This window comes from Neovison vison, chromosome X (assembly GCF_020171115.1).
Source record: "Neovison vison isolate M4711 chromosome X, ASM_NN_V1, whole genome shotgun sequence".
In the NCBI taxonomy this organism is placed as follows: domain Eukaryota; kingdom Metazoa; phylum Chordata; class Mammalia; order Carnivora; family Mustelidae; genus Neogale; species Neogale vison.
Window position 1 is genome coordinate 52,150,958 of NC_058105.1, and position 24,704 is coordinate 52,175,661.

Consider the following 24,704-nt stretch of genomic DNA (forward strand, 5'->3'; position numbering starts at 1 on the left):
GTATCAAATCTAAGCTCTGGTCACATCTCCTAAAACCTATGTGTCCTTGAACAAGTTAGTTACTTCATCTCCTTGAGCTTTAGTTTCCACATCTGTAGAATAGAGATAACTACTACTCAAATTACTTTGTTGTTAAATAGATTAAGGGAAATAATGTTTACATAAAGCACGGAACACAATGCCTTTTATAGAAGAAATGCTCAATATATGGTGGCATTTGTTATTAATAGAAACATCTGAAAGTTTGAACAGTAACAATTTGGTCATTAAGACACAAATGACCACATGTGTTTGATCTATGACTAGAAATGTAGCATATTTTGATAGTTTACACTCATAAGCATACTGAACATGATTTTTTAACTGTACTGTACTATTGGCATCTAAGGTAATTTTAAAAATCCATATATAGCACTATCACTTGGCATTTATTTTTTAAAAAAAGCGAAATTTATTCTTTCCTCCTTTAGGTTTTGGACCGTCCTAGGTACCTGTGTGAATATACTTGGCAACACTTGCAATTCATTATTATTGAAAGCTATATGATACTAGGGTCACATAACTTTAAAAAATGTAAATTGGAAATGTCCTGGTGAACAAATTGGTTACTCTGGTCAATGCCAGAGGCATACTGTGATCACACTGCTGAATATTTCTTCATTCATCAGGGATGTTAGAAAGATTCCCACATGACACTAAGTGAAATCCTTTGGCAACAATGTAAAGAAACCTCGTATGTATTATATAGAAAATCTTTTCATACCCTAAACATGAATCACCAAGATACTATTTTTAATGAAAACTCAACGGACAGGTGAAATTCTCTCCACATTTTTTATCTTGAACTGTCCTACCACCTGATTCTCTCTTGGCTTCAATTCAAACAGTGCTTTTCCTTCATTCTGCTTCTTGTTAACCACTTCAGAATTTTAAATTGTTTCTCTTAATTATCTCTTTTTAAAATAACAGTGAGCACTTAAAACTTAAAGAATCACTGATATGGATACTGTAAATGTCTATCTTTCCTAAATAAATATGATCATTCTAAGACTTCATTTTTTTTTAAGATTTTATTTATTTATTTGACAGAGAGAGATCACAAGTAGGCAGAGAGGCAGGCAGAGAGAGAGAGGAGGAAGCAGGCTCCCCGCAGAGCAGAGAGCCCGATACGGGACTCGATCCCAGGACCCTGAGATCACGACCCAAGCCGAAGGCAGTGGCTTAACCCACTGAGCCACCCAGGTTTAATGCATCTTATTGATAATATTTCTAAAAATTTCTGACATGTAATTTTATTCCCAGGATAGAAATAACGAGAAAGAGGCCTATTTACTTTGTTTTTGTGTAATCCAGAATCATAATTCAAACATTCCAAGCAGAATAACATACCCCTGTAAACAGGGGATGGCCTTCAGGAGCTGAGAAATCTGGTTTAAATCTTAGCTAATAATTATCATGCTTTATTCCCTAGGGCCATTTACTCAACTGCACTAAGCTGCCTTTCATGATCTTTGAAATACCTGTACTTCATAGTGTTGGTTTGCAATTCAATGAGAAATTGCCTATGAAGACATTAAATACAGTGCCTACCACATAGAAAGTGTTCAATGAATAGAGGTGGTTATTATATTATTCCACAGTGGGCAATATCAATGTCCCATGCAATTCAGGATCTGTACTCCATTTCTCCAAACCCTGGAGCATGCCCACATATGTGTGTACTGGGGAGAAGGAAGCATTCTTTTTGATATAGAAATTTTGCAATATCAGTTAAAAATAGGAAGAAATGGAACACACATACCCACAAACTTTGAACAAAAAGGATTTGCCTTCCGAGCCATGAGACAAAAAGATTTAGATAGAATGAACATGAAATTTTTGGAAAAAATTTTTGTGTTAATATACCATATTTGAGAAATCTAGGAAATAAAAATATCAGAATATTTTGCTATGTGGACTAATAATGGAATGCACACATCATCTTAAATTTCAGCACACCTAACGAACTATGGCATAAACTGAGGAGTAAAGTTTTCTAGATGGCAATGGATTTTTTTTTTTTGGTGTTTTTGTGTTTTAACATCTGAACTTAGTTCTCTCATCAACCTGAGAAAATGAAGCATGCACATATTCTAAGAAAAGGCCATTTGGCAACAAAATAAGAATTTGCTTTTATTTCTTTCGTGAATATTTATCTCACAATGAGGTATTCACTTGGTCCACCTAAAGATTTATGGAAAGGTCAGGAGAATTAGCCTACACTCAAGTCTTCTACTGTAGACTTTACTAAGCTTTCTTATACTTTTCCCATAAGAAGCTGCTAGTCCTGCTGGAAAACCATCTATTGGAGGATTTCAAATAGAAGATAAGATGAATGATATGACATTTTGCATTTGGGGAAGGGGGAATGTTTCATTTAACTCCAGGCACAACAGAAGGCAAAATAGGTAGAGATGGGAAGGTTATTCAGACCAGCAAACCAGGGTTATGGCACCAATGTCTTTTCCCTGTCCAAGAGATTTCTTCAGCATGACAATGAAAAGGAAATACAATTCTACATATGACACCATTTCATCACCATACAAAAAAACTTCCCCTAAAAAAATTCTCCTTCCTAAAACAAAATAAGATAAAAACAGAGAGGGAGGAAAACCATAAGGGACTCTTAACTCTAGGAAACAAACTTGAGGGTTGCTGGAGGGGAGATGGGGTAATTGAGTGATCGGCATTAAGGAGGGCATTTGATCACTGGGTGTTATATACAACTGATGAATCACTAAAGTTTACCCCTGAAACTAATAATACACATATATTAACTAAACTGAATTTTAAAAATTTTTAAAATTCTCCTTCCTTCCCTTCTACTCTGCTTCACATAGATAGATACCTAACACTTTCTTTGCTTAAATTGTTTTGGCTGCCACTGATACCTTTGCAATTTGTTGTGCTTTCTACAACCAAGGATAAGAGTTGTTGGGAAAAACAAATCCCAATGTGTGTGACCACTAACTGATGTGTAACTTGGGCCAACGTCCCTATTTGCTAGCACAACTAGGTGAAAGTCCTAAAGAATACCAAAGGTAATAGTAAATCAAGACTCACATACTCTTCCAGATCTTTCTCATTCCCATTTTAGAATGATCATGTCAGGTTACAAATGGGAAGATACAATGTGAGCCAAAATGAGATTTTCAGCATTGAACAAAGAACTGAAGAATAAGATGGCAGCAATGATTCATTACATTTTTTTCAACTGCAACTGGTGACAAATTAAGGCTTTTCATTAAAGAAAAGAAAGAATCTACTCTTTATTTATTTATTTTTTAGAAAGAAACTACTCTTTAATTAACATCAAACAACATTAGATATTCCTTGTGTATAGTTTCACTGTGTTTAAAGGGCATATTGCATTGAAGGAGTCATGAGGAATGCTCAGGGCAAAGAATTTTCAGCTGCAGCAACTCACAGTCTGAGAGTTAGTACCTCTGAAGAGTTTAGTTTACTATAACATGGATAAATATTTTCTTTTCCAGAGATTTACACATATATGGTACAAATGACCTATAAAGTTTCTTTTATGCAATATCTCATGAAAACTTCATCAACCAATCAATTATGATTGTAACTGAGAAGTATAACTTTCTTTTTCACTAAGATAACTGAAAGCTTGATTAGCTTGCTCAAATATTGAGCAAGGTGTCTCAGTAACAGACACTGAAAAAATGTATTGATACTATAGTTAGATGGACATTAAAGTCATGCTTATTAACCTATATAAATATGGTATAAATCATAGATGTATAGACCATAGGTAACCTGCTAAACCTGCTAAACCAAATCAAATAAAATTGAAATTTTCCACCCTTTTAAATTCCTGATATACTATGTTCCTTCCTTCCTATGGACCAGAGTGTTTTCTCTTAATCTCCTTTCTAGACTACACCTCTCTTTCCCAACCCTTGATTTTCCCTTTCCCCTAAAGCTCTATCCTTATCTCTTTCCCCCTTCCTCCTCCCTCCTCCTTTCTTTCCATCTGTCTGTCAGTCAGAGAACTCATCTACTACTTAGAGGTTAAGAATAATAGCCCTTCCAATAGCCTGGAGGGGCTTACATGATTTGGCCCTCCTCTACCTCTCTGACCTCATCTTCTCCTCAGTCCTTCCATTCCAGCCCCAGGTCTCCCTTCTTTCAGCACCTTTCCACTTGGGATTCCTCTGGTCTCAGCACCATCAAGTCTGCTTAAAGGTTTCTTTATTAGTGAGGCCTCCCCTGATCACCTTATATAAAATAACCCCCGATATACTTCTTAGCTTCCTTTTCCCTACTGTAATCTTCATAACATAAAAGGTCAAAACCTAGTTAAACTTTTACTTTTCATACTTTCTAAGAATTAGTAGCTGGAGCTAGTCTATTTACATAATAATAGTTTCTAGCCTGGGAATTCTCAAAACTAATTCTCAAAACTAATCTCTAAATTACTAAGAATATCTCTTCACATAGTTCTCTACACACCTCATATTTCTTTATTGTGGAGAATCTTAGTGGCCTCGAAATAAACATTATCTACCTTTGAGTGGTGGTTTTCTTCCTAATCATCCATAGGTTATAGTTCACTGACCACTACATTTATTTTCTTAAAAATGCATGTGCACTCCTGGGTATTTACCCCAAAGATACAGATGTCGTGAAAAGAAGGGCCATCTGTACCCCAATGTTTATAGCAGCAATGGCCACAGTCGCCAAACTATGGAAAGAACCAAGATGCCCTTCAACGGATGAATGGATAAGGAAGATGGGGTCCATATACACTATGGAGTATTATGCCTCCATCAGAAAGGATGAATACCCAACTTTTGTAGCAACATGGACGGGACTGGAAGAGATTATGCTGAGTGAAATAAGTCAAGCAGAGAGGGTCAATTATCATATGGTTTCACTTATTTGTGGAGCATAACAAATAGCATGGAGGACAAGGGGCGTTAGAGAGGAGTAGGGAATTTGGGTAAATTGGAAGGGGAGGTGAACCATGAGAGACTATGGACTCTGAAAAACAGTCTGAGGGGTTTGAAGTGGCGGGGGGGTGGGAGGTTGGGGTACCAGGTGGTGGGTATTATAGAGGGCACGGCTTGCATGGAGCACTGGGTGTGGTGAAAAAATAATGAATAATGTTTTTCTGAAAATAAATAAATTGGAAAAAATGCATGTGCTTAGTGTTTCTGAGGTCTGGTATCTATAACATTTGTCACTCTGACATAGCACAATACTCTGCAGTAAAAATTTATTTGTGTAGATATTAGTATTTAGACAAGACCACCAAAGTTAAAAGAAAAAATGTGGTCTAATTTTAAAAATGAGATCTTTGTTTTGAATGAGATATTTGCACAAACATTTGTAATATCGGCTACAAACATTAGTAATACATAGGTTTTCCAGTGATCTTCCAATTTAAGAGAAACCATCTTGGGTTCCATTGGAAGGCCTATATGAAAAATTCTTTGAGTTTATTTGTATAAATGACTTCATTTTGGCAGAGAGGAAACTATGGAAGAAACTGATCTGCTGCAGGTGAAGGAGCCAGTTAAATGAATTCTAATATATGTTCACTGAAGTAGCCCTCTTATATTCAGCATAACCAGCTTACTGTTCAGCCTCCTTAGGAAACAAATAAAAAATTAATGCATCTTTCCAATGCTGTACATATCTGGAGGTTTGACAGACGAACAGATCTTTGCACACCAGTGCAGTTGTGAAGAGACTCTCATGGGTAAATTATTAAAAATGAGAAGAAAGAAAAAAAGACTATGTTATGTACAAATCTCCCTGGATATTAAACTTGCAGTTGGTTACAAAGCGGTCATGCACCAATAATGAAGGCTGGCTGTGATCCCCAAGGCCTTCTTTATAACATTTGCCTTTTAACTGCAAAAACATGTGATCTGAAGTTGGAGGGAAAAGTGCCTCTCCTGTCACAGTCCATTATAATACAGAAATCCGATTAGTTAGAAGCTAATCTATAATCTGTAGCATGGAAAAAGTTTTCAAATGCTTCAGGTTTCGGCAGACACATTGTTCTTGGTAGGTATCTGAGTCTCTCTCTTTTCATCTAGGAAAGAAAAACAATTGAATTGACATGCCTTTATGGAACTTAATTAAAATCTGCAAAGCACTTATCTTGTCTATTAGCTGCTGAGAAATGCAAACCTAGTCAGTATCTTCCTTAAAAAATTCTTCATGGAGGGGGTGCCTGGGTGGCTCAGTTGGTTGAGCAGCAGACTCTTGTTTTTGGCTCAGGTCATGATCTGGGGGCTGTGTGATGTAGCCGTGTGTGGGGTTTCATACTCACTGGAAAGTCTACATGAGTCTCTCCTTCTGCCCCTTCCCCACTGACCCCTGCTCACATGCTCTTACTCTTTTCCTCAAATAAATCAATCTTAAAAAAAATTCTTCACAGAGGTATAACCTTTCCCCAGGAACCACTGTGGTGCCTGAGTTCCCTGAAATAACTCCTATTTGCTAATGCTCAAATGCAACACGGGGGAATTTTTCAGTTTGTAGCGTAAAGGCTGGGAGGAGGGACAGGGTCAGAGAGTCCATTTGGACTCCAAATTAAGCCATTCAATACCATTTTCTAGAATAACAACCGTCTCACAGAGTTCTTTCTACAAATTCAATAATGTTTAGGTTTTCCTATGAGTCTTCTCTACTGGTTGGGTATTATTTTTTAAATTATAGGCTTCTCCATCCTCATGTACCCTTACCAAAAAACAAAACAAAACATAAAACAGACAAAACTGGAAACAATAACCTAAGAGAGTCTAACCAGTAGGTAGTGTAAGAATATTCTCAGTTTTCCATGCCTCAATTTTCCTAACATAGAACATTTCTTTTGTAATATCTTAAGGTGCAGTTGAAAACTTGTTAAGATCGGTTCCAATATATCTGTTGAAAACATAAATCCTGTTGTTCAAATAACCACCTTGGGAAGCCATAAACTTTTTCTCATGAGAGTCATTACATTGCAATGATAATTCCTCTTTCAGAATTGACCTCTGAATCAAATGAAATCAGTCTCATTATTTTAGATTCACAATATATTTGACCAGAGATTTTGTTATTGGGTTCAATCATATATCTTCTTCATAAAACTTAACTTAATATCACTTTTGGCTATTTTCAAAAATTCAAGCCGACCTTCAAATGGCAAAGATTTAGTAACCCTGAAAGTATCTAAAGCATATGCTATATAACCCTTAGGGAAAACAAAAAGTAGGCATTTCCAAAAATATTTAGGGCAATGTCATTATCTTTCAATTAAAATAACAAGGAGAGTAAAATTACTTTGACTCTACACATTTCTGATTTGTCTTTTTTTTCAATTTATTTATTTTTCAGAAAAACATTATTCATTATTTTTTCACCACACCCAGTGCTCCATGCAAGCTGTGCCCTCTATAATACCCACCACCTGGTACCCCAAAACAGCTACACCTCATATACCAATGATTTATGGTTAGTACTCTTCTACTAAGAATCAAAAATCTTTTTCTAATGAATTTGTGCATGCTCTTGTCTCTATGCTACCTATATAATGTCCTTAATTATTTTATATTTTATTAATTCCTAACTGAACTGATTCTATTTCTGAGGAACATACACATCCAAAAAAATGTTATATGCATAGTGCTCCTGGCACTTAGGGGTCATCCAGGAAAGCACTAGCTCTCTGCACCAGTGTTAGTCCTCTTTTGGACAATTTCCCAGACTCACTCATCTGGAACACTATTTTACTGTCAGCTGAAACAGTATTCTAGAATCTAGAGTCTAGTTCCTACTTTTTTTTTTCCAGCCAAAAGTCAGAATGGATGTCACAAGAGAGGGAATCAAAAATTTAGAAAATAAACAGAGATTTCTTTCTCTTGGACTGCAGGGCACAGATTCTTTCACAGAAGTAAATTGAAACGGTTTTGCTTAATTCGCTTTTCACAAAGCCATCTTGATTACCAGTCAGAACTCTGTGCTCTTCTAAGTAGAAAGTGATTTTTTGATGAGTTGTTGTCCTACTTTCCAAAATACTGATGTCCTTCCAGTAATTATGGGGTAGCACCTTTCCCAGTATTGATGTTGTCTGAACAATCAGTGTAATTTTCATACATAGTGAAATATATATAACCTTAAACAACAAGTAGAATACAAGCACCAAAAATAAAAAAGGGAGCACTGATGAGACATGGCAAAGAATGACAACATAGTCCCTAGAAGTTACAGTGGTCCTGAAGTTAACTTGACACTTCCATGCTATATTATTGATAAAGGGTACGTCATTTTCATTAATTAGAAGAAAGAAAGTATAACTTTAAACCTCTCCTCCTTCAGATTAAATTGGAGACCCCCCAAACTGCTTTATTAACCATCACTACAGGAGGCACCCATCCTTTCTTGTATATAATGTTAATGTATATGTGTGAAGTTGTATATAATTTACTGAATATTTATATCTAACACACATTCAGATGTCCATATGTTTTCTTTTTTTTTAAAGATTTATTTATTTATTTGACAGAGAGACCACAAGTAGACAGAGAGGCAGGCAGAGAGAGAGAGAGAAGCAGGCTCCCTGCTGAGCAGAGAGCCCGACATGGGACTCGATCCCAGGACCCCGAGACCCCGAGACCATGACCTGAGCCGAAGGCAGCGGCCTAACCCACTGAGCCACGCAGGCGCCCCCCATATGTTTTCTTTATGTATGTTTGTTTCAGTCTTGGCTTAGTTTAACAGAGGCTGAAAAAGCAGGTAGTAAGTTGGTTTAGTTTGCTTAAGGTGTGGTATTGAATTTAGAGACACACTCCTTAGTATAAGGGTCTTCTGCTGAAGGGATATGGAAAAAACTGAAAAGAAGTCTGATGAAGTGTAAGAAAAGTGCTACAAGTTTGGGAATTGCCAAACCATAAACACAAGATGGACAATTAAGCTCAGGGGAAACAGGATTAAGAACAGAACTATATCCAAGGACAATGAACTGGATCTTTACTGAAAGGACAAAGCTTATCAGATATCATCCGCATTTCCAGAAGTCAGAATGATAGGGCCTGAATTTGAATTCTAAGAAAAGAAACTCTGAGGATTAAAAAGAAGTTTCCAGCAAAGATGGCAAAGCTGTAAAATCAAGTAAAGTTATAAAACTGCTTTCTCTAGACGGTTATTTGAAAGATTAGCTAGTTAGCTGCTAAAGGGGATGGGAAAACATGCCAGGAGCCTCAGTTATAAGATAAACCCATAGGGAATTCCTCAGCTTCTCTTCTAGAATATTTTGGTTCTATAGGTATATCTGTCTGAAGCATTAGTTTATAAACAGGAAAATAAAATGAACATACAGTGTCTTATCTCTCTTTGACCACATGAATCTAGGGTTGGGATAGCCAGAAAGAGTTGATTTGTGAAAACATCTGAAAATAGTATTATAGTGTGGGGATCACTTCAAAATTGGGTTTGGATAGAATAGAGTTTGGAACCAGATATTATTATTTATTTAATATTGTCTTTTCAAAACTAGAAATAACAAGGACATCGTTAATATAGTGGTGATGGAACTCTGAGAAAACCATTCTATGTGTACATGAGCACTATAGCAACATTCCACAGTATAATACGTTTCTCACTTGTGATTCTATCCTTGCTCATGACCTATATTTAGTAAATATCACTGATTACTTACTGATGAAAATATACTTTTCCTACTATGCTAATGATCTACTGACCTGTCCTTTATCTCATCCTTCCCTAGGTACCATGCCATTATTTATAAAGGAGTTTTCTGGCTTCATCATGAATCATCTGCATAAGTTGCCTTTTTTATTGGTATAGAGGGATTTTGCCATTAAGGCTGACATGTTGGACAAATAACTTACTATGGGAATAAGGGAGTTTATAGACACACTGGATTTTACTTCCTGTACAAAACTTCATAATAATATATGTCATGTTTTAGGTTTGACTCGTTTCAATGTGAACTTCTATATGCCTTTTTGACTTATGGACATTTTAGTACAATGGATCTCAATGTTACTTTCTACATATTGTAAATGCTTATACTTGAGCCATAATATACTTAATAAACTGAATAAGACTAGATTTTATCTTGCGAAATTTATACCTATTTCTCTTCCTTTAAAGTAAGCAACTCTCCAACAGAGAAAAACTGAAATTCTCTTCAAAGGGTCTTTGAAGATGGCAAGACCTAGAGAAGGTAGAAAGATCAGATATATGTTTGAAGAATAATCCTTGTCTAATGATTTTCATCATGAAGAAAAAAAGCCTAGAAACATAAGCAGGGTTATAGCTGGATATGGGATAAATAGTGACGATGTGAGGGGTCACAGTCATTAAGTGAATAGTAAATCACAAAGTGATTCTGACAAATTAAGGATTGAAATCCAGAATATACAAATAAAATGGAGTAAACACAAGGTACTTCTTGTGCCTAGTGATAGCTCTAATCAAGAGTTATACATGGAAAATACAGTACAGTTTGGGATTTCACAACTGAGACTGATAAGGTAAATGTAGACAAGTTTAAGTACTTTAGTAAAATATTTGCTGAATAAATGTTGAAGAATCAAAGGAGCCATTAAAATTATGAAAGCTTGGGGCACCTAGCTGGCTCAGTCCTTAAGCGTCTGCCTTGAGTTCAGGTCATGATCCCAGGGACCTGGGATGTAGCTCATTGGGCTCCCTGCTCTGCGGGGAGCCTGCTTCTCCCTCTCTCACTCCCCCTATTGGTGTTCCATCTCTTGTGTGCGTGCACTCTCTGTCTCTCTCTCTTTCTCTCTCTCTGTCAAATAAATAAAATAATTTTAAAAAATGATTAAAGCTTTTTTTTTTAAAAGTAGCAGAGAGGGCAGGGAGAAGGGAAGGAGCGAGAGCTAGAGGGTTTTGAAACCCTTTATACAAAAGGCCATTTATTATTAGATCTCTAACACAGGAAGAACATGATTATCAGTTACAAATAAGTTACTGATCAATATTTAACAGCTACTTTTATATGCCACACATTCTGCTATGTGATAAAAATTAAAACACAATCGAGACACATTTACTCCACAGGAACATGCAGCATAAAGAAAAATGCAGATCTGCATATCAGCAATTATAATGAGTGGGGTGTTACAAAACCACATTAACAATGTGATATGAGTATACAAAATAGGGAGAAATTAATTCTCCTTGGAGTTGGGGAAGAGATACTAGGAAAGTTGTCATGGAGAAAATAGCCATTGAACAGAGTCTTGAAAGATGAAAATGATTTCACCAGTGGAAAGGTGATTGTGAGCACTGTGAACAGAGGAAAAGGATGATGGTGGAAGGACGCTAGTTTAGACTTTGCTGTCATCTATGAGAGGTCATTAAAGATTTCTGAGAAGGTGGATATCCCAATAAGACCTATGTTTTAGAAAGAAGTATCTGGCAGTGGTATATAAACACGGTCTGGAGGGTGGTAAGACTGAAGTTAAGATGACTGAAAGGTTATTGCAGTAATCCAGGGAGAAACAATATATACCAAAACTAGAACAGTTAAAGCAAGGACGATTTAGGCAGAAACAACATGAACTGGGGATAGAACAGATGTGAACACTAAGGGAGAAGATAACAAGTTGTTCCATTAACCAAAATAGAGAGTAATGGGAATGAGTTGGGAAAAGATGTAATGAATTCTATTTTGAATATTCTGAGCTTGAGACAGTTCTGGGAAAATCTAGTTATAGGCATCAAAGAGACAATAAACTTGAGTCTAAAACTGAAGAATAAAATCACAGCTCAGGAATGAGTAAACCAGGAGAGTAGATACAAACTTCCTTGGAAAAATTATGTAGGACCAAGGGCAGACCCTTAGTAATGCTCAGGTTTAACATTGAAAGATGGGCATCTAAGGAAATAGACTAAGGAGATACTTCTACTAAAAACCACACCAAGAAATCCTACCCATGTTATGGCAAAGGATTTCTATACTAATGAGGCTGTATGTGTATTGCAATATAAGGCAGAGTAGAGGGGATCTGGATTACAGGCATATCGTGTGTGCCTAATATAATATAGGTACTAAGTATCTTCTGTCTCCCAGGATGCGTAAGTGAGATTAGGACTACTGGTTAAGCATGATGTAGGTCTCACACACTAAGCCTGTGGTTAACTTCTGCAGTCATCCTGCCTAATAATGTAAGATAAGTGGAGTAATTCTGCCTCAGGGGCAATCTATAAAGAGGTAATGTCACCTAAAAAGGAAAGAGGAAATCAACAGCCAAGTTGATACTACATCTCTTCCAATGAAACTCCTTACTCTCATCTTCTCGAAAGCTACTCCTCTTAAGGACAGACTGCCTTTGGAAGTTGAAACATAAGAGACTATATCTGTTTTCTGTAATTTCCCTATCAGAATCTCACCTTAACACCCTTCTTTGCATGCTCTATATTAAGGGTTGGCATGCTTTTTTTTTCTGTAAAAAGGGCCAGACAGTAAGTATTTTCAGCCTGTATGGCACATGGACTGTCTCAACTACTCAACACTGCCATTGTAGGGTGAAAGCAGCTACAAATAATATATAAACAAATGGGCATGGCTTTGTGCCAATACAGCTTTAATGATAAAAGCAGAGGGCAGGCTGGATTTAGCACCTAGGTCATAGATTGCTGATCCCTGATCTATATCCCAAAGGAAGTAATTACCAAATGATACAGATTTGTAAGACGAAGATCATAAAGCTGAATTAGAATACCCCAGCAGCCAGGTTAATTTGTAGAATTTCCTTGATGTGGGGAAAGAATTTCTACACCTAGTCAGGTTAGGTAGCTATGTACATGACTTTCTTTCAGAGGTACAAGTTTATCTGCCTTTCCCCCAAGCATTTCCTCTATCAACTAGTCAAGCTGCAGGAAATTCTTGAGAGTAGAATTGCTCTGCTGGATTAAGGCATTGTCCTGGATTTAAAGGTCACTTATGTAGTACAGAGTGAGTGACACGTTAGTACTGCATTAGTTTATCAGATCAACTAGCTGACAGCTGGCAGAGAACAGGACCAAGACAAAAGGAATCCAAGATGAACTAAATATTTTTGTAAGTTCTTTATAATTTTTCCAATTTTTGCCACTGAAACTATGCTTTTATCCCACTACACGCTTTACTATAAATCCCATCTTTTATCAGAGCTTCCTGTCTAGAAACTCATTTTAGGATGTAAATGTCTATCTTCCTTGGGGAAGTAGTCATTGAGGTTGAATCAGTATTTGTATGAGGCACTGTTTTGCTTTGTTTTCTCTTGAAAAAGGACAGGCGTTAATTTACTTAACTAACAAGGACAAGAGCCATAGCTTTAGAAATATTAGGAAAAGGATGGACATCTTATTATCTCATTAGTTTCCTCCTTTAAGTTTTGAATTTGACCCATGCCTAAAAGCAGACAGAGTGCCACACTTCTAGGTAAAGTCCATGTCTGCAAATCATCCATATTCTAGAAAAATAATGTTAAGATTATTTAACTGAAATGATAATGTTCTTGGCAAGACTCTTTCTCTCAAATAGGACAGAATTCATTTTTATTTCTCCTATACCATATAACGATATACAGCCTATAAAAAAGAAGGCTGTGTAAGAAGATCACCTAATTGTAACTAGCAAAGTCTTTTGCTTTTTAAAGTAATTAATTTATTTAATTATTTTAGTGAGAGAGAGAGAGAGAGCGAGCACGTCTGTGTATGCACACACAGGAGCAAATGGGGAGGTGCAGAAGGGTAGGGAGAGAGATAAGCAGACTTTGTGCTGAGTGCAGAACTTGATGCAGGGCTCCACCTCACAACTCTAAGATCAGGACCTGATCCTATCAAGAGTCAGACACTCAAGCTCAACTGACTGATCCACCCAGGCACCCCTAGTGAAGTTTTTTAAACAGGAAAATTGAGTGATTCCTATAGTTTAGAAAAAAAAAAACTATAATGCCAAATTCTAAATCTAAAATACTAATTGTACAAGGAACCTTAAGATTAATAGAGAAACTGCTCAGCCACTTTCATGTGGTCATTCCATTTGGCATTCCATTTGGCATTTCTTTCCCCAGCACTGACTGTGTTTAACACAGAATATAATTTTCCTAATAATTATGCTTAGAGTTCACTGTCTCATTCTCCCCATCTACATTAAGCTTAGAATGTTAGTAACCTAAACAGTAATTAATGAGAAAAAGCAAGCTGGAAAAGCAGAGCTGTCTTATCTAAGTATATATTCCAACTAAAGAGAAAACAAACAGGAAAGTATAACTTGAAAATAAATGAAGAATGTGTTCTATTTGTATTTCTATTCCCCATGATTTTTATTTTTTATCATTATTTTTATTGTGTTTGTTGCTATTTAAATTCCAGTTAGTTAACATATAGAGCAATATTAGCTTCGAGAGCAGAACTTAGTGATTCATCAGTTATATATAACACCTGGTGCTTATCACAAGTGCCCTCCTTGATGCCCATCACTCATTCACCCCACCCCCCTGCCCACCTCCCTTCCAGCTACCTTCAGTTTCTTCTTTATAGCTAAGAGTCCATTTTCTGGTTTGCCTCTCTCTTTTTTTCCCCCTAATATGTTTTGTTTTGTTTCTTAAATTCCACATATGAGTGAACTCATATGGTACTTGTCTTTTTCTGACTGGCTTATTTTGCTTAGTATAATCAACTCTAACTCCATCCACATCCTTGCAAATGGCAAGATTTTTTTCTTTTTTATGGCTGAGGAATATTCTATTTTGTATCTATACCACCACTTCTTTATCCATTCATTAGTTGATGGATATTTGGGCTCTTTCCATAATTTGGCTATTGCTCATAATGCTGCTATAAACACTGGGGTGCATGTGCCCTTTCGAATCAGTATTTCTGTGTGCTTTGGGTAAATACCTAGCATTGTAATTACTGGATTATAGGGTACCTCTATTTTTAACTTTTTGAGGAACCTCCATACTATTCTCCGGAGTGGCTGCCCCAGCTTTCATTCCCACTAATAGTGTAGGCTTCCCTATTCTCCCCAACCTTGCCAACATCTGTTGTTTCATGTGTTGATTTTAGCTGTTCTGACAAGTGTGAGCTGATACCTCATTGTAGTTTTGATTTATATTTTCCTGATGATGAGTGATATTGAATATCTTTTCATGTGTCTGTTAGCTATCCCTTTGTCTTCTTTGGAAAAATGTCTATTCATGTCTTCTGCCTATATTTTAATTGGATTATTAATTTTGGGTGTTGAATTATATAAGTTCTTTATATATTTTGGATACTAACCATTTATCTGATGTCATTTGTAAATATCATTCCCCATTCCAAAGGTTATATTTTAGTTTTGTTGATTGTTTCCTTCAGTGTGCAGATATTTTTATCTTGATGGAGTCCTAATAGTTCATTTTTGCCTTTGTTTCCCGGGCCCCATGAGACATTATCTAGTAACAAGTTGAACTGGCCTATGTCAAAGTGATTACTGCCTGAGTTCTCTTCTAGGATTTTGATGGATTTGGATCTCACATTAAGGTTTTTCATCCATTTTACATTTATTTTTGTGTATGGTATAAGAAAGTGGTCACATTTCATTCTTTTGAAATGTAGCTGTCCAGTTTTCCCAAAAACCATCTGTTGAAGAGACTGTCCTATTTCCACTGGATATTCTTTCCTGCTGTGCAGATTACTTGTCCGTATAATTGTGTGTCTATTTCTGGGCTCTCTATTCTGTTCCACTGACCTATGTATGTTTTTGTGCCAGTACCATATGGTCTTGATCACTACAGTTTTGTTATATAACTTGAGTCCAGAACTGTGATGCCTCTAAGCCTTGCTTTTCTTTTTAAAGATTGTTTTGGCTATCTGGGGTCTTTTGTGGTTCCATACAAATTTTAGGACTATTTGTTTTAGCTCTGTGAAAAATTCTGGTGGTATGTTGATAGGGTTTGCATTAAATGTGTGGAGGACTGCTTTGGGTAGTATAGACATTTTAACAATATTTGCTCTTCCAATTCATGAGTGTGGAATATTTTTTGTGTCTTCTTCAGTTTCTTTGATAAATGTTCTATAGTAATCAGAGTACAGATCTTTTACCTCTTTAGTTAGGTTTATTTCTAGATATCTTAAAATAGTTTTTGGTGGAACTGTAGAGGGAATTGATTCTATGATTTTTCTGCTGCTTCATTATTGGTGTATAAAAATGAAAGAGACTTCTGTACATTGATTTTGTAACCTGATACTTCATGCAATTCATTTATCAGTTCTATTAATTTTTTGGTGGAGTCGTTCAGGTGTTCTACATAGAGATCATGTCATCTGTGAATAATGAAAGTTTTACTTCTTTCTTGCCAATTTGGGCGCCTATTATTTCTTTTTGTTGCATGACTGCTGAGGCAAGGAGTTCCAGTATTACGTTAAATAACAATGGTGAGAGTGGACATCCCTGTAATATTCCTGACCACAGAAGAAAAGCTCTTGGTTTTTCCCCATTAAGGATATTAGCTGTGGGGCTTTGGTTTATGGCCTTTATGATACTGAGGTATGTTCCCTCTATCCCTACTTTGTTGAGGGCTTTTATCAAGAATGGATGCTGATGTCCACAACTGTCAAAATATGGGAAGAACCCAGATGTCCATCAGTGGATGAATGGATAAAGAAGTGGTATATCTCTATGGTGGTATATTACTCAGCCATCAAAAAGAATGAAATCTTATAATTTGCAACTACATGGGTGGAACTAGACTGTATTATGTCAAACAAAGTAAGTCAGTCAGAGAAACAAAAATATATAATTTCACTCATGTGGAATTTAAGAAACAAAATGGATGACACAGGGGAAGGGAAGGAAAAATAAAGTAAGATGAAAACAGAGAGGGAGACAAACCATGAGAGACTCTTAACTATAGGAAACAAACAGCATTGCTGGAGGGGAGGTTGGTGCGGGGGTGGGGAATGGGGTAACTGGGTGATGGGCATTAAGGAGAGCCCATGATGTAATGAACACTGGGTGTTATATGCAACTGATGAAATCACTAAACTCTACCCTGAGCCTAATAATACACTATATGTTAACTAACTTTAAATTAAAAAAAAAAAAAAAGAATGGACACAGTACTTTGTCAAGTGCTTTTTCTGCATCTATTTAGAGTATCATATGGTTCTTATCCTTTCTTTTATTAATGTGGTGTATCATGTTGACTGATTTGGGAATGTTAAACCACCCTGGCACCACAGGAATAAGTCCCACTTGATTGTGGTGAATGATTTTTTTAACGTAGAGTTGGATTCAATTTGTTAGTATTTTGTTGAGAATTTCTGCATTCATGTTCATCAGGGATATTGGCCTGTAATTCTCTTTCTTAGTGGGGTGTTTGTCTGGTTTTGGAATCAAGGTAATGCTGACCTCATAGAATGAGTTTGGAAGTTTTCCTTCCATTTTTATTTTTTGGAAAAGTTTTAGAAGAGTAAGTATTAAGTCTTCATTAAATGTTCACTATAATTCCCCTGTGAAGCCATCTGGCCCTGGACTTTTGTCTGTGGAGAGATTTTGATTATTGATATAATTTCTTTGCTAGTTATCAGTCTGTTCAAGTTTTCTATTTCTTCCAGCTTTAGGTGTTGGTTTTGGACTATCATGTTTTCATTTTCACTTGTTCCAATGTATTTTTAAATTTCTTCTTTAATTTCCTGGTCAATCCATTCATTCTTTAATAGGATGTTCTTTCACCACCGTGTATTTGTAGACTTTCCAATTTTTTTCTTGTGGTTGACTTCAATTTTCATAGCACTGTGGCTGGAAAATATGCATGGCATTATCTTTTTGTACTTATTGAAGTTGCATTGTGACCCAGTATGTGATCTATTCTGGAGAATGTCCTACTGGCACTTCAGTATAATATGTATTCTGCTGCTTTAGGTCAAAATGTTCTCAATATATCTGTGAAGTCCATCTGGTCCAGTGTGTTATTCAAAGCCATTGTTTCCCTGTTGATTTTTCTGCTTAGATGATCTGTCCATTGATTTAATGGAATGTTAATGTCCACTATTACTGTATTATTATACATAAGTTCCCTTATACTTGCTATCGTTTTACATATTTGGATACTCCTAAGTTGGAGGCATAAATATTTACACTTGTTAGGTCTTCTTGTTGGATAGTCCTCTTCTATTATGATATAGTGCCCTTCTTCATCTTTGCTTTAAAATCTAGTTTGTCTAAGTATGACTACTCTAGCTTTCTTTTGACATCCATTAGCATGATAAATGGTTCTCCATCCCTTCACTTTCAATCTGGAGGTGTCTTTAGGTGTAAAATGAGTCTCCTGTAGGCAGCATTGATATGGGTCTTATTTTCTTATCCATTCTGACACCCTATGTCTTTTGATTGGAGCATTTAGTCCATTTACATTCAAAGTGATTACTGATAGATAGAAATTTCATGCCATTTTATTACTTGTTTTGTTGTTTCTGGTGATTTTCTCTGTTTCTTTCTAGTCTCTGTCACCTCTGGTCTTTCTTTCCCAAGTGTCCCCTTTAATACTCCTTGAAGGGCTGGTTTGGTGGTCATAAATTCTTTTAGTTTTTGTTTTCTGGGAAGCTTTTTATCTCTCCTTCTATTCTGAATAACAGCTTTGGTGGATAGAGTATTCTTGGCTGCTTATTTTTTGCATTCAGCACATTGAATATATCACACTACTCCTTTCTGGCCTCCACATTTCTGTGGAGTCATCCCTTGTCTTCCCTTGTAAGTTAGGAACTTCCTCTGTCTTGTTGCTTGTAGGAATTTTTCTTTATCTCTATATTTTACAAATTTAACTACAATGTCTTGGTGTTGGCTTGTTTTTGTTGATTTTGATGGGAGTTCTCCATGCCTCCTGGATCTGGATGTGTTTCAGTCCCCAGATCAGAGAAGTTTATCACTATAATTTCCTCAAATAACCTTCTTCCCCTTTCCCCTCTCTTTTTCTTCTGGCACTCCTTTGGTAAGAATATTATTATGCTTAATGAAGTCACTGAGTACCTATGCTCACATTTGTGATCCCACATTTTTTTCTCTCTTCTTTCCAGCTTCATTACTTTTCACAGTTTTATTTTATGTATCACTTACTTGTTCCTCTTCTTCCATCCTTGTGGGCAATATATCCAGTTGGTTTTGTATCTCAGTTACAGCATCTTTTATTTTAGGCTGACTAGTTTTTAGGTCTTTTGTCTTTCCTGTAAGGGGCCCCCTGGTGTCTTCTGTGCTCTTCTCAAGTCCAGCTAGTATCTTTATGACTGTTGCTTTAAATTCTGGATCATGCATAATACTTCTATCTGTTTTGATTAGATCCTTAGCCATGACCTTTTCTTGTTCTTTCTTCTGGGATGAACTCCTCCATCTTGGCCTTTTGTCTAGGTCTCTGTCTTCTTCTCTGTGTTAGGAAAGCCTGTTAAGTTTTCTGCTCCTGAGAGTAATGACTTTATTAAGAAGAGGTCCTACACTGTCCAGGGCCCGGCACTTCAGGAAGTGTCTTGTGTGTGTGCGTTCTGTGTGTGCACTCTGCCACTGTGTTTTGGCTGCTCTTTCCCTCAGGTCAGTGCTCTGCAGAGTTTCTCTTTGCCCACAGTGGGGCGTGTTTGGACCTTGGTCAAAGTGTGGGAAGTATTAACTAGGTGTGCTCTGGTCTGCCTGCTAAAAGAGATCTGGTGCTACTTCCAGTAGTGCTGAAGCTTTGCAGAACTCTATGGTCAGTAGACATGGTGTGTGGGTTTGTGTTAGTCTTCTGGGGGAGGGGCCCATTGTTCTGTTTCTCAGGCACACTTGACAAATAAAAGCAGCACCTGCAGAGTGTGGGGGGCTGGGGCTTGCTGTAAGCAGTATAGGCTGCCACTACTGGCCCTGTGCCAGTTACTGAAGTTAGTTTATGCTGGGGGACAGGGGAGACAAATGGCACCAGCCCCCTCTGGTACCAGAGAGGGGGGTTTGCACCCACTTTCGTCCAGGGAAGCCCTCCCAGAAGAGTGAACACTCTCCCCTTGTGCCTCCTAGGAATCCCTCAGATCCCTGCCTTCACCCTGTCTGCGTCCTGGTCATCTGCCCACCTGGCAACACAGTGCACCTGTGTTCTATCTCAGGCAGGCTGGCTGAGTTTTAAAACTCCAAACTTCAGGGTCCCACACTGGTCCTCTGAGGTCAGGTCTCACTGTGCTGGGACTGATGCAGGTTTGTTCCAGAAGGCAGTGGCACCAAAGCACAGGGGCATGGATATTGGAGTAAAGTGCAGCAAAGAGCCCGTGCCCAGGGTAGCTGCCCTCATTATGTGTCTCTACATGATGCTGAGGGGCATGGGAGTGTAATGGCACCAGCAGGCTCTTTTATCCCTAGACAGGCAATGTCACCTCTACCAGATGCATTCCAGGAAGGGGGATCTATCTCTTCCAGTGTGTCCTAAGGCACTTTTAGTTTGTGTAGGCTGCTATTGGGCCCTCTGCCTTTCTTCTCCACAGAAGCACTGTAGCAGCCACCAGGTTCCATACTAGGTATGCCTCAGACCCCTAAAACTCCAGTCTTTGAGGCCCCTTGGTTGAAAAAATTTGAACATCAGCCCTTCTCATTTTCCCAGTCAATGGCTGGGGAAGTGATTTCCTTGTGCAATCCCCTTTGTGCTCTCTCTCCGTGACTAGGACTCCCTCCCCTCTGCAGCATCCACCATCTTTATCAACCCCCACACATCTCGGCACCTCCTACTTTCCATGATATGGCCTCTTCTCTCCCTCTAGCTGTACAGTTTGTTCTGTTAGTCTTCAAACTGATTTCTTGGCTATTCAGAATGATGTAATATTTATCTAGCTGTGTTCGAGGGCGGAGGCAAGCCAAGGGTCCTCCTAGTACTCCACCATTGTAGCTCTTCCCCATGATTTAAAAAAAAAAAAAAATATATATATATATATATATATATATATACACACACACACACACACTTAAATGAACAAAAGCACACATTTCACAAATAAATATATACTCATTTGTATTTTGACAATTTGGAACTTCTGACAATTCAGTATTGAGCAATGTACTTTTGTGTTGTGTATTTTGTAGATACTGTTAGTTCTCTGCTCTAATCCATCCAACGTCAACCTTTTTACTTGCTGGAAGAACCCTGGGTTGGTTTGGTTGCTCAGTTTGCATAGTCTCATGCTCAGGGAAGGGGTCTTGCCCCTATCCCAGAAATGAATCAAGATTAATTCAAGATTCTTCTTGACAGAGATTAGTTTAGAGATGGGCATGTAATTCAATCCTGGACAGCAGACTTCAAAGGAAAAATATGCAGAAAGCCTTCGAAGAAAGTTTTTCTCTTTAATTAAAAAAAATAAAAAGCTTCATGGAAGGCAACAACACCCTCTTCTTTTTTAGGTATTACTTTATTTGCATGTGATGACTGGGACAACTACAGCCGTTTTTCAACCATGACCCAACATGCCAGGGATGTCAGAACAGAAATATTTGGAAAACCTCAGGTCCTAAGTGATATCACTAACCTACTGAATTAACCAATCCTATAAGTGCCTTACCTCCACATTTCTTTTGATATGTGAGAGTAAAACCGTATTCTTTTAGTTATGCTTTCTGTTACTTAGTAGCCGAAAATATGTGATAGACTATGAAAAAGAGCAAACAGCAAAACATGCTAGTCTGTTTAAAAGCGAAGTTAAAGCAATTACTTTCAGGTGTGTGCAGAAATACTTAAGCAATGATCTACATACATAAGCAGTTACAGTGATAGTTATAAATGAATGTGGCCTATGCCTTAAAGGCTATTACCTGAAGGATTACCTATAAACAGATTTTGCCTAAATAATGTGCCAATGTGATGAAAGTATACTTCCATGAAAATATTTTATGCTTTAGACTTTTAGTACAATATGAAAAAAAGACCACATGATTATGATATAATAAAGAGGCTTATTCTTAAATTGATTTTTTTATTATAAATCTTAAATTATAAACTAAGGAGCAAGTACTTGGGCAAATACTTTCTTACAGATGGCATCTGATGAAGGAGGATGGTTTATTAACACTAAAAAGAATGAAACCTCAACATAAAAGTTTCCAATTTGTTGGGGATATCAATCCATATCTCTCATCTCAAGATTATATAATAACATCTCCAGTATAAGCAAGTTTGGCTCTTTTGTGCATTATTAATGAAATCTGAAAAAAATGACTTAAACTAAACCATTATATAATGGTTAGTAATCCATTAATTGAACACAGAATTTCTAAGATCTTGAGGATAAGGAACTTTGAACATCTTCTATTTCAAAATGCCAAGATTTGAAGGGATAACTGGTCTATTTCCAAGGTTTTGAGGAATACCATGTAATGTCTGATTTTCCCACAAGCCCCATCAAGAATATAAGGAAATTCTGATTATCATGAGACCAAACACTTGAAATCAAAACAGGTATATGAACAAAAATAGGAACCATTTCACGATCAGGATTCTAATGGGTCAGATCTTCAAGAAAACAGGTTTAAGATACTACTCTATGACTTTGAATTTTGGTTTAAGGAGAGAATGAAAGAAAACAAAAGGAAATATATATATATTTGGAAGAACACTTGTACTAATTGATAATCATAATACTACTTTTGTTAAAGCTTTTGTGATTAAATTATGAGCCTTTATATAATTAACAAACAAATGGCATTTTTCAACTTAGAAGACAGCCTAGTTGAGGTAAATGATACTTCTTAAATCTAAATATGCAGCAGAATGCTTGTGAAACACTAGTGTAAGTGAGCCCAAGTGGCAATTCACCAATTACAAATTTAAGGCCCCTTGCCACAGGGAAGTTTGATGAGGGTATTATACAGAAAAGGAAAAGAGAAAGAGAGATTCCTTCTTTTGATCTATTTATAGGCAGCTTCCAAGAGTCAGTGATTGGTAGCATGGTACCAAAGACCAGATATTTTGAAAAAAAAGTCAAGAAATGTGTCACTTAACATTTTTAATCACAACTGAAGACATAACCAATGGTATCATCCACTAAATGCTGATGGTCACATCCATACAGGCATAAGCTACTAATATTTTACCAGTAAATACAAATTTTAGAGTTTAAATTTTCACAAGACCTTTTGTTATTATTTCAAGAGAAATATATTAAAAATCAGTCTCATAAAAATCTAAACATACAGGTACATGCACAGAGAAATGGCTGGAAAGCTACATGCCAAGGTATTAATATTACTTATCTTTGGGAAAGAGAGTTTTGTTTGATTTTTTTTTCTTTTTTGCCTACACTTTAAAATTTTCATACAATTTACACAAATGATTTAAAAATTTTACGGGCCATATGAACCAGGGCATCTTTTAATGATACAGAAAATATTAGTAACTAAAACACACCTTACAGCATTCAACTTGACAAGTGAAATTATCACTAAAATATTAAGTTGATATGACAAATAGATGTGTTATTAAGTGTTATGTGTTATCCAGTATAAATTTTGCTTACTAATTCAAATCATCTCACATTGTTTTCCAAATGAAAATTTAAAAAAAAAATCTTCAGCAGACAACCCTTAAGGAGAGTTTCTCAACCTTGGCACTATTGACATTTTGGACCAGATATTTCTTCATTGTGGGGGCTCTACATACATTGTAAGGTGTTTAGCAGCATTCCTGGCTTCACCCACTTAATGCCAGCTGTGCCTCCTCCTTGGTTATGATAGACAAAATTGTCTCTAGACCTTCCCAAATGTCTCCCAGGGGGTCAAAATCATTCCTGGGTCATTATGACTGTCCTAAAGTCACACCAGACAAGTCAGTCTTTAAGCAACGGTTGTTACCCTAGATAATCTGCATCAATTAGTCTATTGCTCGGGACAGCTGTCAGTAGTTAAGAAGTAAGGGAAGCTTGGTTACTGTTTGTCCAAGCATATGATGGATAACCTGTAGATAATAATAATGACCTGATAGCTGCTTCCCCAGAAATGAAATAGCTGTTTTTCCACTCTAAACTCAGCATGGAAAACTAGAAAACAATATATATTTACCACCACAAACAAACACCAAACAAGGTGGGGAAGAAGAAAAGGGTAAAGATTAAATGTGAAAGGCCATATAGTAGCAAAAATAATGATGACCCAGTTCATATGTCACTTCCTCTTCAAAGCCTTCCTTAAATCAGAATAAATGACTCTCTCTTCTGTGCTCACGAGCTCTTTGTGTACATGTATCACATTTCATTATTAGTATTTGTTCATTTGACAGTCTTTCCCATTAGAATATAAGCTCTGAGGAGCCAACATTTTAATTTTTCATCTTTAGTACTTTGGTTCACTCATTGTATTAATTCACTGTCACTCAGATATGTTGTTAGTGATCAGCCCTGTGTTTGATCTAGAGTAGGCTAATTTATGGTGAAGACTGAGATATGGTAATGAACACATTACAGGATATGAAAGCACACTGAAGGGTTATCTAGGCCAAAATGGGAGCACTAGGGTAAAAATCCTCTTGGACAGTTGGTAAAGTAATTGGGGAAGTAGTGAAGGTAGGGGAGAAGAAGAGGAAGTGGGCAGATGAGGCAAAAGGATCTCCATGGACAGGATTCCAGGGAGAGTCCTGCCTCCAACTACCTTGTACAGGGGCTAGGACATCTTTTCTAATAAAATTATCATTAGCAAATAGATA

General features: G+C 36.9%; 1 protein-coding gene across 3 annotated transcripts in view; it reads right to left on the reverse strand.

Annotated features, from left to right (window-relative positions):
- DIAPH2 (diaphanous related formin 2) overlaps window positions 1-24,704 on the reverse strand; it is a 980,408-nt gene that overhangs the window by 244,563 nt on the left and 711,141 nt on the right. The gene's annotated exons all lie outside the window — the stretch shown is intronic.